At 40.9% G+C, this 11,209-nt stretch overlaps 1 long non-coding RNA gene across 1 annotated transcript; it reads left to right on the top strand.

Moving 5' to 3' along the window:
- The first annotated feature begins 1,045 nt into the window (after nt 1-1,045).
- LOC131380690 (uncharacterized) lies at nt 1,046-9,423 on the top strand. Its single transcript, XR_009208783.1, has 3 exons — nt 1,046-1,104; nt 7,073-7,137; nt 9,368-9,423. It is a non-coding gene; the product is annotated as an uncharacterized LOC131380690 (long non-coding RNA).
- Nucleotides 9,424-11,209: the final 1,786 nt, after the last annotated feature.

Here is an 11,209-nt window from a genome sequence, read left to right as displayed (position 1 = left end):
ACAGTAAGATATCACCTCACATATGTTAGGATGGCTATCATAAAAAAGACAGGAGATACCAAGTGTTGGTGAGGGTGTGGAGAAAAGTCAACACTTACATACTCTTGGTGGAAATGTAAATTGATACAGCCATTATGAAAACAGTATGATGGATCCTCACAAAATTAAAAACATAACTACCATATCCATCAATTCCACTTCTGGGTATGTATCCAAAGGAAATGAAATCAGGATTTCAAAAAGATAGATACACTCCCATGTTCATTGTAGCATTATTCACAATAGCCAAGATATGGAACCACCTATGTATCCATCAATGGATGAATAGATTTTAAAATGTGGTATATATATACATATATATATTCTACATATAATATTCCATTGTATATATATACATATACTCATATACACAATGGAATATTATACAACCATAAAAAGAAGGAAAGACTACTATTTATGAAAAGACTACTATTTATGGATGAGCCCAAAGGAAAATAAGTAAAATAAGCCAGACACAGAAAGGCAAATACTATATGATCTACTTACAAGTGTAATCTAAAAAAGTCAAACTCATAGAATCAAAGAATGAAATGATGGTTACTAGGGCATTGGGGTGGGGAAATGTAGAGATGTCAATCAAAGGGTACAAGCTTTCAGGTTTAAGATGAACAAGTTCTTGGGATCTGATGTACAGCATGGGTAGTGATGGACATGTTGATTGATTTGATTTTGATAATCATTCCACTAGTTATACTTACATTTATATCAAATCATCACATTGCACACTTTGAATATATACAATCTTTACTTGTCATTTAAATATTTTAAAATAAAAAATAATTCTGATGTATTCCCATTGGTTGTAGGATAGAGTTCAGAGTCCCTCCAGCCCCAAACTAAGCTGATAGCCCCTTCTTTCATCCCAGCCCCTCAAGCAACTAAGGCAGCAACCACGTCACAATTCCCATTGTTCACTGAACTCTCTTGGCTTGTTCACACAACTCAATATCCAAAACCAAATAAAACAGTCCCCCCTTTCCTGTGGTTTTTCTTTCCAGGGTTTGAGGTTTCAGTTGCTCATGGTCAACTGTGGTCTGAAAATAGGTGAGTATGGCACAATAATAAGTTTTGAGAGAGAAAGAGAGACCACATTCACATAACCTTTATTACTATATGCTGTTATAATTGTTCTATTTTATTATTAGTTATTATTGTTGAACACTTACTGTACTTAATTTATAAATTGTAACTGTATCATAGGTTTGTATGTATAGAAAAAACATACTACAGTACATATAAGGTTTGGTACTGATAACATCCATGGTTTCACTCATTCACTAGCGGTCTTGGAACATATCCTCCTTATATAAGTTGGGGGGTCTCCTGTAATCTGATTAAAAAAATGGGTGCATATGTGCAGAAAAGGGAACCCTCACACACTGTTGGTAAGCATTTAATTTGCTATAGCCTTTGAAGGTATAGTTTTGTCTGAAATGCCCCTCTCTACTTGACAATGTTCTTATTCTTGAAGGGCTCCCCAACTGAAACATTTTTGTGAAGGTGTTCCTGACTCCTTAGGCAGATAAATGCTTGGCACATAGTAGACACTCAATAAATTCTAAGTATTATTATTGTTAGGCAATTGTCCTTCCCACCTCTGGAGTCCCACAGCCTTTGTCTATGTCTGCCAGAGCATCTAAGTACTGTTGCCATTGTTTGCATATCTTACTCCCTCACTAGCTTGTTTTGTACATTTAGCCCAGGACAGTACCTGCACAAAATTTGTTAAATAATTTATGTTCCAATTCAGATGCCTGGAAGTGCCATTGAGTAACACAGTAAGTCAAGAACATAAGTTATAATAAAATAGGGAAGGATGGTTACTGGAGAATGGAGTTGCTACCATCCTCTAAAGAGGACTGCATCTACTCTAACCTGATCAATTGCTATGATGCAGGAATATTTAGAATTACAAAAGAAAAGAAGCTGTAAACCTGAGTTTTTATGTGAACCCTCTGAATTTTTAAATCTTGGCCACTAACGTGACTTTTTAAAACCACTGTGTGGGCCAAGCGAAACATGCCTAAGGGCTGGTAGTTTTCATCTTGTTTAGAGACTGGAGGTGGCAAATGAACATTGATTGGTCTTCTGAGGACACCCCACTTCTCCTGTAGTCAGGATGGCCCTGCAGGGCTTCCTGCCGACATCAGGAATGGGGTGCTTCCCTTTTCAGTCTCCAGAGGACACTGCAATATCCATTTCCAGTGTGTCCATGGGTTTTCAAGCTGCTGACAAGCTGCTCCTCCACAGAATCTCCTGCCTGTGGCAGGGATTGGCTGTCAATGCTGTTCAAAGTCAGGCTTGGCATCCCTTGAGCAGGCATGTCTGTCTTGGGGTCCGGACAATACCATATCTAAGTAGGAAGAAGGGACAGGTGTGCCTCAGTTAGAAGGGACAGGAGCTTCCGCTACCCAATCTCCAAATAGGGGTAGGTGGCTTGTTTGGTAATCAAGGGAATTGGATTTCGGTTCTGACAATATTTGAAATTGTCTGAGTAACTGTAAGCCTTTTATTTGTGTTTTCTCAGTTACTTTTCACAACAGCCCTGCATGGCAGGGATTTTTATCCCTATTCCTTTGTTAAGGATATAGAGCTTGGAGACAGAATATGCCTAATGTCACACAAGTAGAAAGTGCAGAGCTGGGAGGTGAGCATTGGTGGCCTGTGTACTTTCCAAGACCTTGACTTTGTTCATTCCTCTACGACGTCCTCTGTAGCAGAGGTGGGGTTTAGCCTGGGACGAGTGAAAGGTATTTCTCTCACTTTCTTCTCCTGTCTGGAAGGTTCAGGTAACTGTGCCAGGATAGGATAATTCTGCCCTGTTTCCTAATTCCACAGTCCCAGTTCTAACAGACAAGGAAGAGAGACCCCAGCTTCCTATGATAAGATCCTTATTCAACTCTGTTCTGCCCAGAATTTCCAAAACGTGTTTGATTTCAGAGCCCTTTCTTGGAGCACTTACTTTATATCCCTGGTAACCTGTGTTCTATAGAACACTTTTCGAGAAATATTCCATTGACCTGCAGCACAAGCCCACTTCTTCTGGGAGAATGAGGCTTAAGAATCTCCTGGGCCAAAGAGAGCACTTATGAATAGCAAGGCCGACTCCCAAATTCTGGCAAGAAGGCTAAATTAGAGAGACTTCAGACTGTAAGAAGACTTAGAGAGGCAGCCAAATAACAGGATTGGGCTTTCTAAAGATTATAAATAATGCTGTAGAAAGAGTGCTAATTAGAGAATGTTTAAGAAAGCACCTTGCTTATGACAAGGCTTGCTAACTCCAGAAATGGCTTACCATGGGAAGACAGAAAGGGAGAATTGGGAAATACTTCACTTTGCAGGATTTTGAACAGAATAGCATCCCTTTGGCAAGGCTCAGGTGTGGATGCTTCTAGAATCAAAAGGTTGATTATTTTATTTCAAAATTCTTAGAAATCACCTGTTTTAGCCATAATTTAAAATCCACATTTGAAAAATGAGGACCAGAGAAGTAAAGGAACCACACAAGCTTGCAAGAAAGTGATTGCAGAGCTCAGCAATGCACCCTCATCTCATAAGCTTGTTTTCTGCAAGCCACCTCTCCTGTTGAATCTTACAAACAGATACAAATGACCAGCGGTTGCACCAGGCTGCTTCTTGTTGCAGCCAAGCAAACACAGGACGTGAGATGACCACAAATGGTCAGCCCCTGCGGAGAGCATGCCTGTTGAGAGTACTCACCCAAAATAAGCAAACTACAACTGAGTTGGGGATTCCTAAATGTCACAGCAAGGCAAATTCCAACTTCTCTTGAGTTTGTGAGATGCTATAATTAAAAATAAATATGCAAGCCTGGGCACTCACCCCTCAGTAAAGATTGCATGAGCTGTTGTGCTGTGACAGGCCATTAGGGTAATTAGGTTCAGCTTTCTGTCCCTTGCATTGGTTTCTCAAGGCAAGCGGCGGTAGGGTAATAGTTGGAAGTGGGAATGAGGATGCTAAGCCCTTAGTTCTTGCTGGGAGGTGAGGGTAGGCATCCCCACCACTAATGAGAGAGGGTCCCTGGCTTTAGGCTGTAGTCAGAAAGTCTCACTAGTCAGTACTGACAGGCAATGAGTCATCCCTCCAGCTTGAATGAGGCTCATTATTTAATATGAAGTGCCAGAGTGCCAGTTGGCATGGTTGGAAATAAATATATCCGAGTGTTGTCAGCAATGTCATCTCAACTCCTACTTTGAAAAATTTCAGATGCTTCCCACCTCACTGTTGCTGGTAAGCACTATGCAAGGAAAATAGGAACCTTGGTGCAGATCTTTGAGAAAAGAAATGGAGATAATAATGCCCATTCTGTAGGACTGTAAGGTCTAGAGACATTGCATAAAGCCAAGTGGCCAGCAGCATACCTGTCCCAAAGTGGGCATTCAAAGAGTGGCCATGGTTACTCTGGAGGCAGCATGTTTGAGAATTTAGATGCGCTTGGGTTTGAATTGCCTTGTTGCTACTTACCCTGTGGATTTGGACACTTACTCTAACTTCATTTTCCTCATCTGCAAAATGGGCAGAATAATAATGCCTTACTATCTACCTTGAAAGATTATTACAATATCAAAGATAATGCGCATAAAGTGCCCAGCGGGGTGTCTGTACATCATAGGAGTCAAATACTCATTGTTACTCATCTAAATACTTGGATGTAACCTAAGTTCACTCTTACAGGCCAGATAACACTATTCTGGCTGGTCCTTCCCCTGTCCCACCTTGAATATATTTACTAGGGTGGAGGGTCTATCTTTGTACACCAATGTGTATGAAAAAGGAGAATAGTAATAGCTAACATTGACTAAGAGGTTACTATGTGCCACGTACTATTCTAATGCTTTATATCTGTGAACTCATTTGATCTTTACTACAACCCTGTGAGGTGTAAAGATGATAAAGCCAAGGTGCAGAGAAGGGCAACTGACCTCCCTGCCCATGTCACACATCCATTGAATGGCTGAGCCAAGATTCAGAATCAGGCAGCCCTCACCAAAAACTGTGCTATTCCCCACTATGCCACTGACTCTTGCAAGACACCAATATAATCTCCTTTCTTTCCCCCAATTTGTTGAAGCGCATTTCATGGATAGAATATCATATAGTCACAAATGGAAGCCTTTGAACAGACTTTACAAAATAATTGGTTGATTTCTCCGCTTTCAGATTTGCATCATACTCTCAATTTTTCAGATGAGACAACTGAAGCCCAGAGACAGAGACTCTAGGGTGTGGTGTGGCCCCAGTTTACCTGCATAAGCTCGGGGCTGTCCTTGTGACACTCTCCTGAGCACTTCAAGAAACGGCTTCCAACTCATGTGTCCCAGGCCTGAGCCAACTCCCTGAATAATGGTGGGGTCAAACTACCCATTTTATTTTATTTTACTTGTGTGCATATGTGCATTTTTAAAAAGACTTCACTGTTTTAGAGCAGTTTCAGGTTCACAGCAAAATTGGAAGGAAGGCACAGAGATTTCCCATATATCTCCTGGTCCCACACATGCACAGGCTCTCCCGTTATTGACATCCCCAACCAAAGCAGTATATTTATTGCAATTGATGAGCCTACATTGACACTCATAATTACCCAAGTCTATAGTTTATATTAGGATTCACTCTTGGTGTTATACATTCTATGGGTTTGGACAGATGTTTAATGACATGTATGCACTATTATAGTATCATTTGAAGTATTTTCACTGCCCTAAAACTTACCTGAGTTCTGCCTATTCATCCTGCTCTCTCCACTAACTGCTGGCAACTGCTGATCTTCTTAATGCCTCTATAATAGTAAAAAAAAGTTTTACCTTTTCTAGAACATCATATATTTGGAATTACACTCTATGTAGCCTTTTCAGATTGGCTTCTTTTACTTAGTAATATGCTTTTGAGATTCCTCCATGTCTTTCATGGCTAGATACTAATTTCTTTTTAGCACTGAATAATATGCCATTGTCTGGATATACCATAGTTTATTTATTCATTTGACTATTGAGAGACATCTTGGTTACTTCCAGTTTTGGTAATTATAAATAAAGCTGCTATAAACATCTGTGTGCAGGTGTTTATACAGACATAAGTTCTTAACTTCTTTGGGTAAATAGAAAGGGGTATGACTGTTGAATTGTATGGTAAGAGTATGTTTAGTTTTGTAAGAAAACACCAAGCTGTCTTCCACAGTGGCTGTGCCATTTTTCATTCTTGCCAGCAATGAATGAGAGTTCCTGTTGCTCTACATCCTTGTCAGCATTTGGCATTGTCAGTGTTCTGGATTTTGGCCATTCTAGTAGGTGTGTGTGGGATCTCTTTGTTGTTTTAATTTGTATTACCCTGATGACATACAGTGTTGAATATCTATCTTTCATATGCTTATTTGCCACCTGTATATCTTCTTCGGTGCGGTATTTGTTAAGATCTTTGGTTCAGTTTTTAATTGGGTTGTTTGTTTTCTTATTGTTGAGTTTTAAGAGTTTTTTTGGTTTGGAATAAAAGTCCTTTATCGGGTATGTGTTTTTTTGCGAATATTTTCTCCTAGGCTGTGGCTTGTCTTCTCATTCTCTTGACATGGTCTTTTACAGAGCAGAAGTTTTTAGTTTTAATAAAGTCTAGCTTATTATTTCTTTTATGGCTCATGCCATTTATTATGTATCTGAGAAGTCATCACCATACCCAAGGTTACCTAGGTGACCTTGGCTTTCTCCTATGTAGGAGTTTTATAATTTTATGTTTTACATTTAGGGCTATGATCCATTTTGAGTTAATTTTTTTGTGGCAAGTGTAAGGTCTTAATTTATTTTTGCTTGGAGAATTATTTAAAAACAATTCTACTTCTAGGCAGACAAAATTGAAAAAAAAGTGTTTCCCCACATATATTCGTAGTTTCTTTTCCTTAATTTGAATTAAATTAGATATACAAAATTGATTTCTTGTCTGATAAAACACAAGCCACACAATTGTGACAAAATATTATAGCTAAAGCTTTGTCATTTGGACACAGGACTCCTGGCTGTCACTTGCTCGAGTTGGATTGGTAACAATCAATAAGAGACCCACACTGAAAGGGTGAGTAGCAACAGTCCTGACGCCTGTCTTATACATTGTATTTATGGGTGTTCTGACCAAATTCATTTACTGGGGATGCATATGGGAGCCAAGTGGTCTGATCACATGCTGTTGATATCATCTTGCATTCCCGCACTCACTCTTATGAGAAGCCACTTATTTCTTCCAAACTGCTCCAGCTGCCAAGAGAGACTGCCATAAGTAGTCCCAAGGCTTTGGGGCATGAAATGGAGGGAAAATATTTTAATTTGTTTTGAAAATCAAACGTGATAAATCACAAACTAATCAAAACCTCTGTCCACCCCAGCTTGGAGCCACTCTCTGGAGCCTCTTGCTTAGTGCTTCTTCCTTATTAGACCAATATTTTCAGAGACTTATCTCCAATCTCAGAAACAAGCTAGAATGCTAAACATGACAAATGCATTCCTAGAAAACCATATATCTAAGAGACTCTGCAATACACAGTTCCAAATATATGCATGATTACCTAGTGGAACTTCTTAATTTGAACTCTGGGGCTGACTAGCAGGAGTGTTCACCCTGCTTTTTTTTTAAATATTGCCTTTTGAAAATCTACTCCATCTCAACTTTTTGGTAAGAAGCAGCTAAACTCTGTGGGTTCTTATGCAGCTAGGCAAGAGTGTAGTGTGCTGGAGAGAGGGCAGGAGTTCAGGTTCCTCTGTGCTATAAACCAGCTGCATAACCTTAAATAAGAACTTAATTTTTCTGAGGTTCAGTGTACTACTCTGTAGGAAGAACTTGGGAAAATAACACAGAGTCACAGGGGTCACCATGAATATGAAATGAGGACAAATAAGAAGCACTTGATAAATTCACAATTGCTTAAATGTATGAGTTTGAATTTGAGAAAAGCTAGAATGGCTGGATCTTCTCTTGCCTCCCAATGATCTCCTTTCCCTGCTGCCTTGACTTCCTGGCACTCCCGTAGCACTTGGGGTTAAGGTGAGTAAGCCTGAAAATACCATGCAAATGTGTAATGCGTGTTTCTAGAAATGGAGACTCATGAAGACAAAGATCTATCCTATTTATTTATGTGTTCCATTGCTTAGTAATAATGATGGTCATGAAACAGGTTATTAAATGGCCTCTTTCCGGCCTCTTTCAAAAGACCAAATATTCCTAGATTCCAAAATAGGGTGTTTAAACCACCTGTGCAAGACTTTCAAAGAGGGTGGCATAAAACTCATTCTTTTGTACTGTTAGGGCATCATCCATTTAGAGGGATCATAGAAGATGCCTGTGTAGTAAGATGTCAAATACCTGTGTATTTCTCTTCCCTGTCCCCCACCCCACCTCTAGGGGTGGAAAAGGAGAGGGCTGTCATTTCTGCCTCTTCTTAAGCCAGGAGAAATAGGGGGCTCAAGAGAAAAAAATCAGGTACCTTAAATGATGCATGCTGGAATCGGGGGAACATAAAGACTAGATTGAAAGTTGTGGCTAGATCTATCTAAGGTGGCCAATTCAAGAGAGAGGAGCTGCACTGGGAGTTTTTCCATTCTTTGTGGAGGAAGGATGAGGGCATGCTTCTCAGAAACCAGCTTTGGCTCACTCAGATCAGCGTGGGGAGGCTATTTATTTATTTATGACACAGGGTCCTGCTCTGTTACCCAGGCTAGTGCAATGATCATATTAACTTACTGCAGCCTTGAACTCCTGGGCTCAAGCGTTCTTCTCACCTCAGCCTCCTGAGTAGCTGGGACTACAGATATGTGCCATCATGCCCGACTAATTTATTTTATTTTATTTTTTGTAGAGATAGTGTCTCACTTTGTGCCCAGGCTGGTCTGGAACTCCTGGCTTCAAGTGGTCCTCCCACCTCAGCCTCCCAAAGTGCTGGGATTACAGGCATGAGTCACTGCACTTGGCCCTTGAGCCTTTTTAAATTCCACCCAAGATAGCCTGAAGAGCCATGAGACCCAATAGGGGTGGGCTGATGGACTCTCAGGAAGGAGCAACTACAATGTCTGGCTGAGAAGAATCCATTACTTACCTGTGTGCACCTCAGTTTCCTTGTCAAGTCAGTTGCAATTTAACGATCCCCCTGGGACCATCTCTGAGGAAGCCACGAAATGCCCTGAGGGAGATGTAGTTAGCAGGTCATGCTCCAGGGTACCATCTCCAGGTTATGTCTATGCAGGCAGGAAGAGCATGCTTCTTGTCTCTTATTTCTCCTCCAGTGATTGCCCACATTCAGCCTTCAACTTTGCAGGCCCAGAGGCAACCTGGTAGGGAGGTGGAGACAGAGGCCAGCAAGGCTCACAAGGAGAGAAAAGTCAGCTACCCCGTGCCCCTCTGCAGTTTCCTGGGTGAAGCAAACTGGAATTGAAAAGAGAAAAAGTTTTAAACTGGGTGAGAATATCGAGTTATGTGAATTAAAATGACTGTTCTTGTGAATGAAAGTGACTTGAATGCTTAACACCCAAGAATGGTGAGAAAAGCTGTGTTATTTGTGTGTGTGTTTCAATGTTTTTGCTCAAAATAAAAAAAAGTTTCTTGTTTAATTGCATTGTTAGAGAACACATTCTAAGTTCTTCAGAAGAGGTTGATATTTCCTTTGTGAGTTCTAGTACATGGTCATTTTTTGTAACTAATTCATGTCTTTGAAAAACAAAAATGTATTCTTTATTCGTAAAGTACAGGGTTCTATACATATTGATCAGATTAAATATGTTAATTATACTGTTCAAATTTATGCATTCTTATAATTTTCTTGTCTGCTTATTCTTTCTGAGAAGAAGATATTAAAACTGTCAACAACTAATGCTTGTAGATTAATCCATTTCTCCTTGCAAATGTGTCAATTTTTTATTTTTATGTAGTCTAAGATGAGGTTGATAGGTACATATACATTTATATTTGTTATATCTTTTTGGAGAGGTTTCATGTTTACTATTATACAGTATTATTAGCAGTGGCAAATCCATACGGCAGTGCAGCAATCTGAATTTTTGCCTCCTGAGAAGAGAGAATTTGACCAAGGAGCATAAGGCCGAAGGAAAGACCCAGGCAAATTTTAGAGTAGGGGAGAAAGTTTATTAAAAAGTTTTAGAGGCCGGGCACGGTGGCTCACGCCTGTAATCCCAGCACTTTGGGAGGCCGAGGTGGGCGGATCACGAGGTCAGGAGATCGAGACCATCCTGGCTAACACGGTGAAACCCCGTCTCTATTAAAACTACAAAAAATTAGCCAGGCACTGTGGCAGGCGCCTGTAGTCCCAGCTACGCGGGAGGCTGAGGCAGGAGAATGGCGTGAACCCCAGGGGGCGGAGCCTGCAGTGAGCCGAGATGGCGCCACTGCACTCCAGCCTGGGTGAAAGAGCAAGACTCCTTCTCAAAAAAAAAAAAAAAAAAAAGAAGTTTTAGAGCAGGAATGAAAGGAAGTAAAGTACACTTGGAAGAGGGCCAAATGGCTGACTTAAGAGAATCAAGAGCATGGTTTGACCTTTGACTTGAGGCTTTTTTTTTGAGACGGAGTCTCACTCTGTTGCCAGGTTGGAGTGCAGTGGTGCAATCTCGGCTTACTGCAACCTCCACCTCCCAGGTTCAAGTGATTCTCCTGCCTCGGCCTCCCAAGTAGTTGGGACTACAGGCATGCACCACCCAGCTAATTTTTCCATTTTTAGTAGAGATGGGATTTCACCATGTTGGCTAGGATGGTCTCGATCTCTTGACCTCGTGATCTGCCTGCCTCAGCCTCCCAAAGTGCTGGGATCACAGGCATCAATCACCGCACCCAGCCTGACTTCAGGCTTTATACATTGGCATGCTTCCGGGGTTGCATTACTTCTCCCCTGACTCTTCCCTTGGGGTGGGCTATCAACTGCATAGCCCTTGCAAGGGGCCACATGTGCAATGTGTTCACAGGAGTTGCACTCATGCTCACTTGAGTTATTTTTCCCTTACCAGTCGAGTGTTCCAAGAGGAAGGTCATATACCAGTTAAACTCTGCCGTTTTGCCTCTTAGTGTGCATGCTTGAGCCCACCTGCCAAACTCCTGAGATCATATCAAGAAGCTGCTGATCACCAATTTCAAATGTTTTCTACCTATTGGG

Source organism: Hylobates moloch, unplaced genomic scaffold (assembly GCF_009828535.3).
Source record: "Hylobates moloch isolate HMO894 unplaced genomic scaffold, HMol_V3 SCAFFOLD_11, whole genome shotgun sequence".
In the NCBI taxonomy this organism is placed as follows: Eukaryota; Metazoa; Chordata; class Mammalia; order Primates; family Hylobatidae; genus Hylobates; species Hylobates moloch.
The sequence above is the reverse complement of the archived record's forward strand: the minus strand, read 5'-3'. Positions and strand labels throughout refer to the sequence as shown.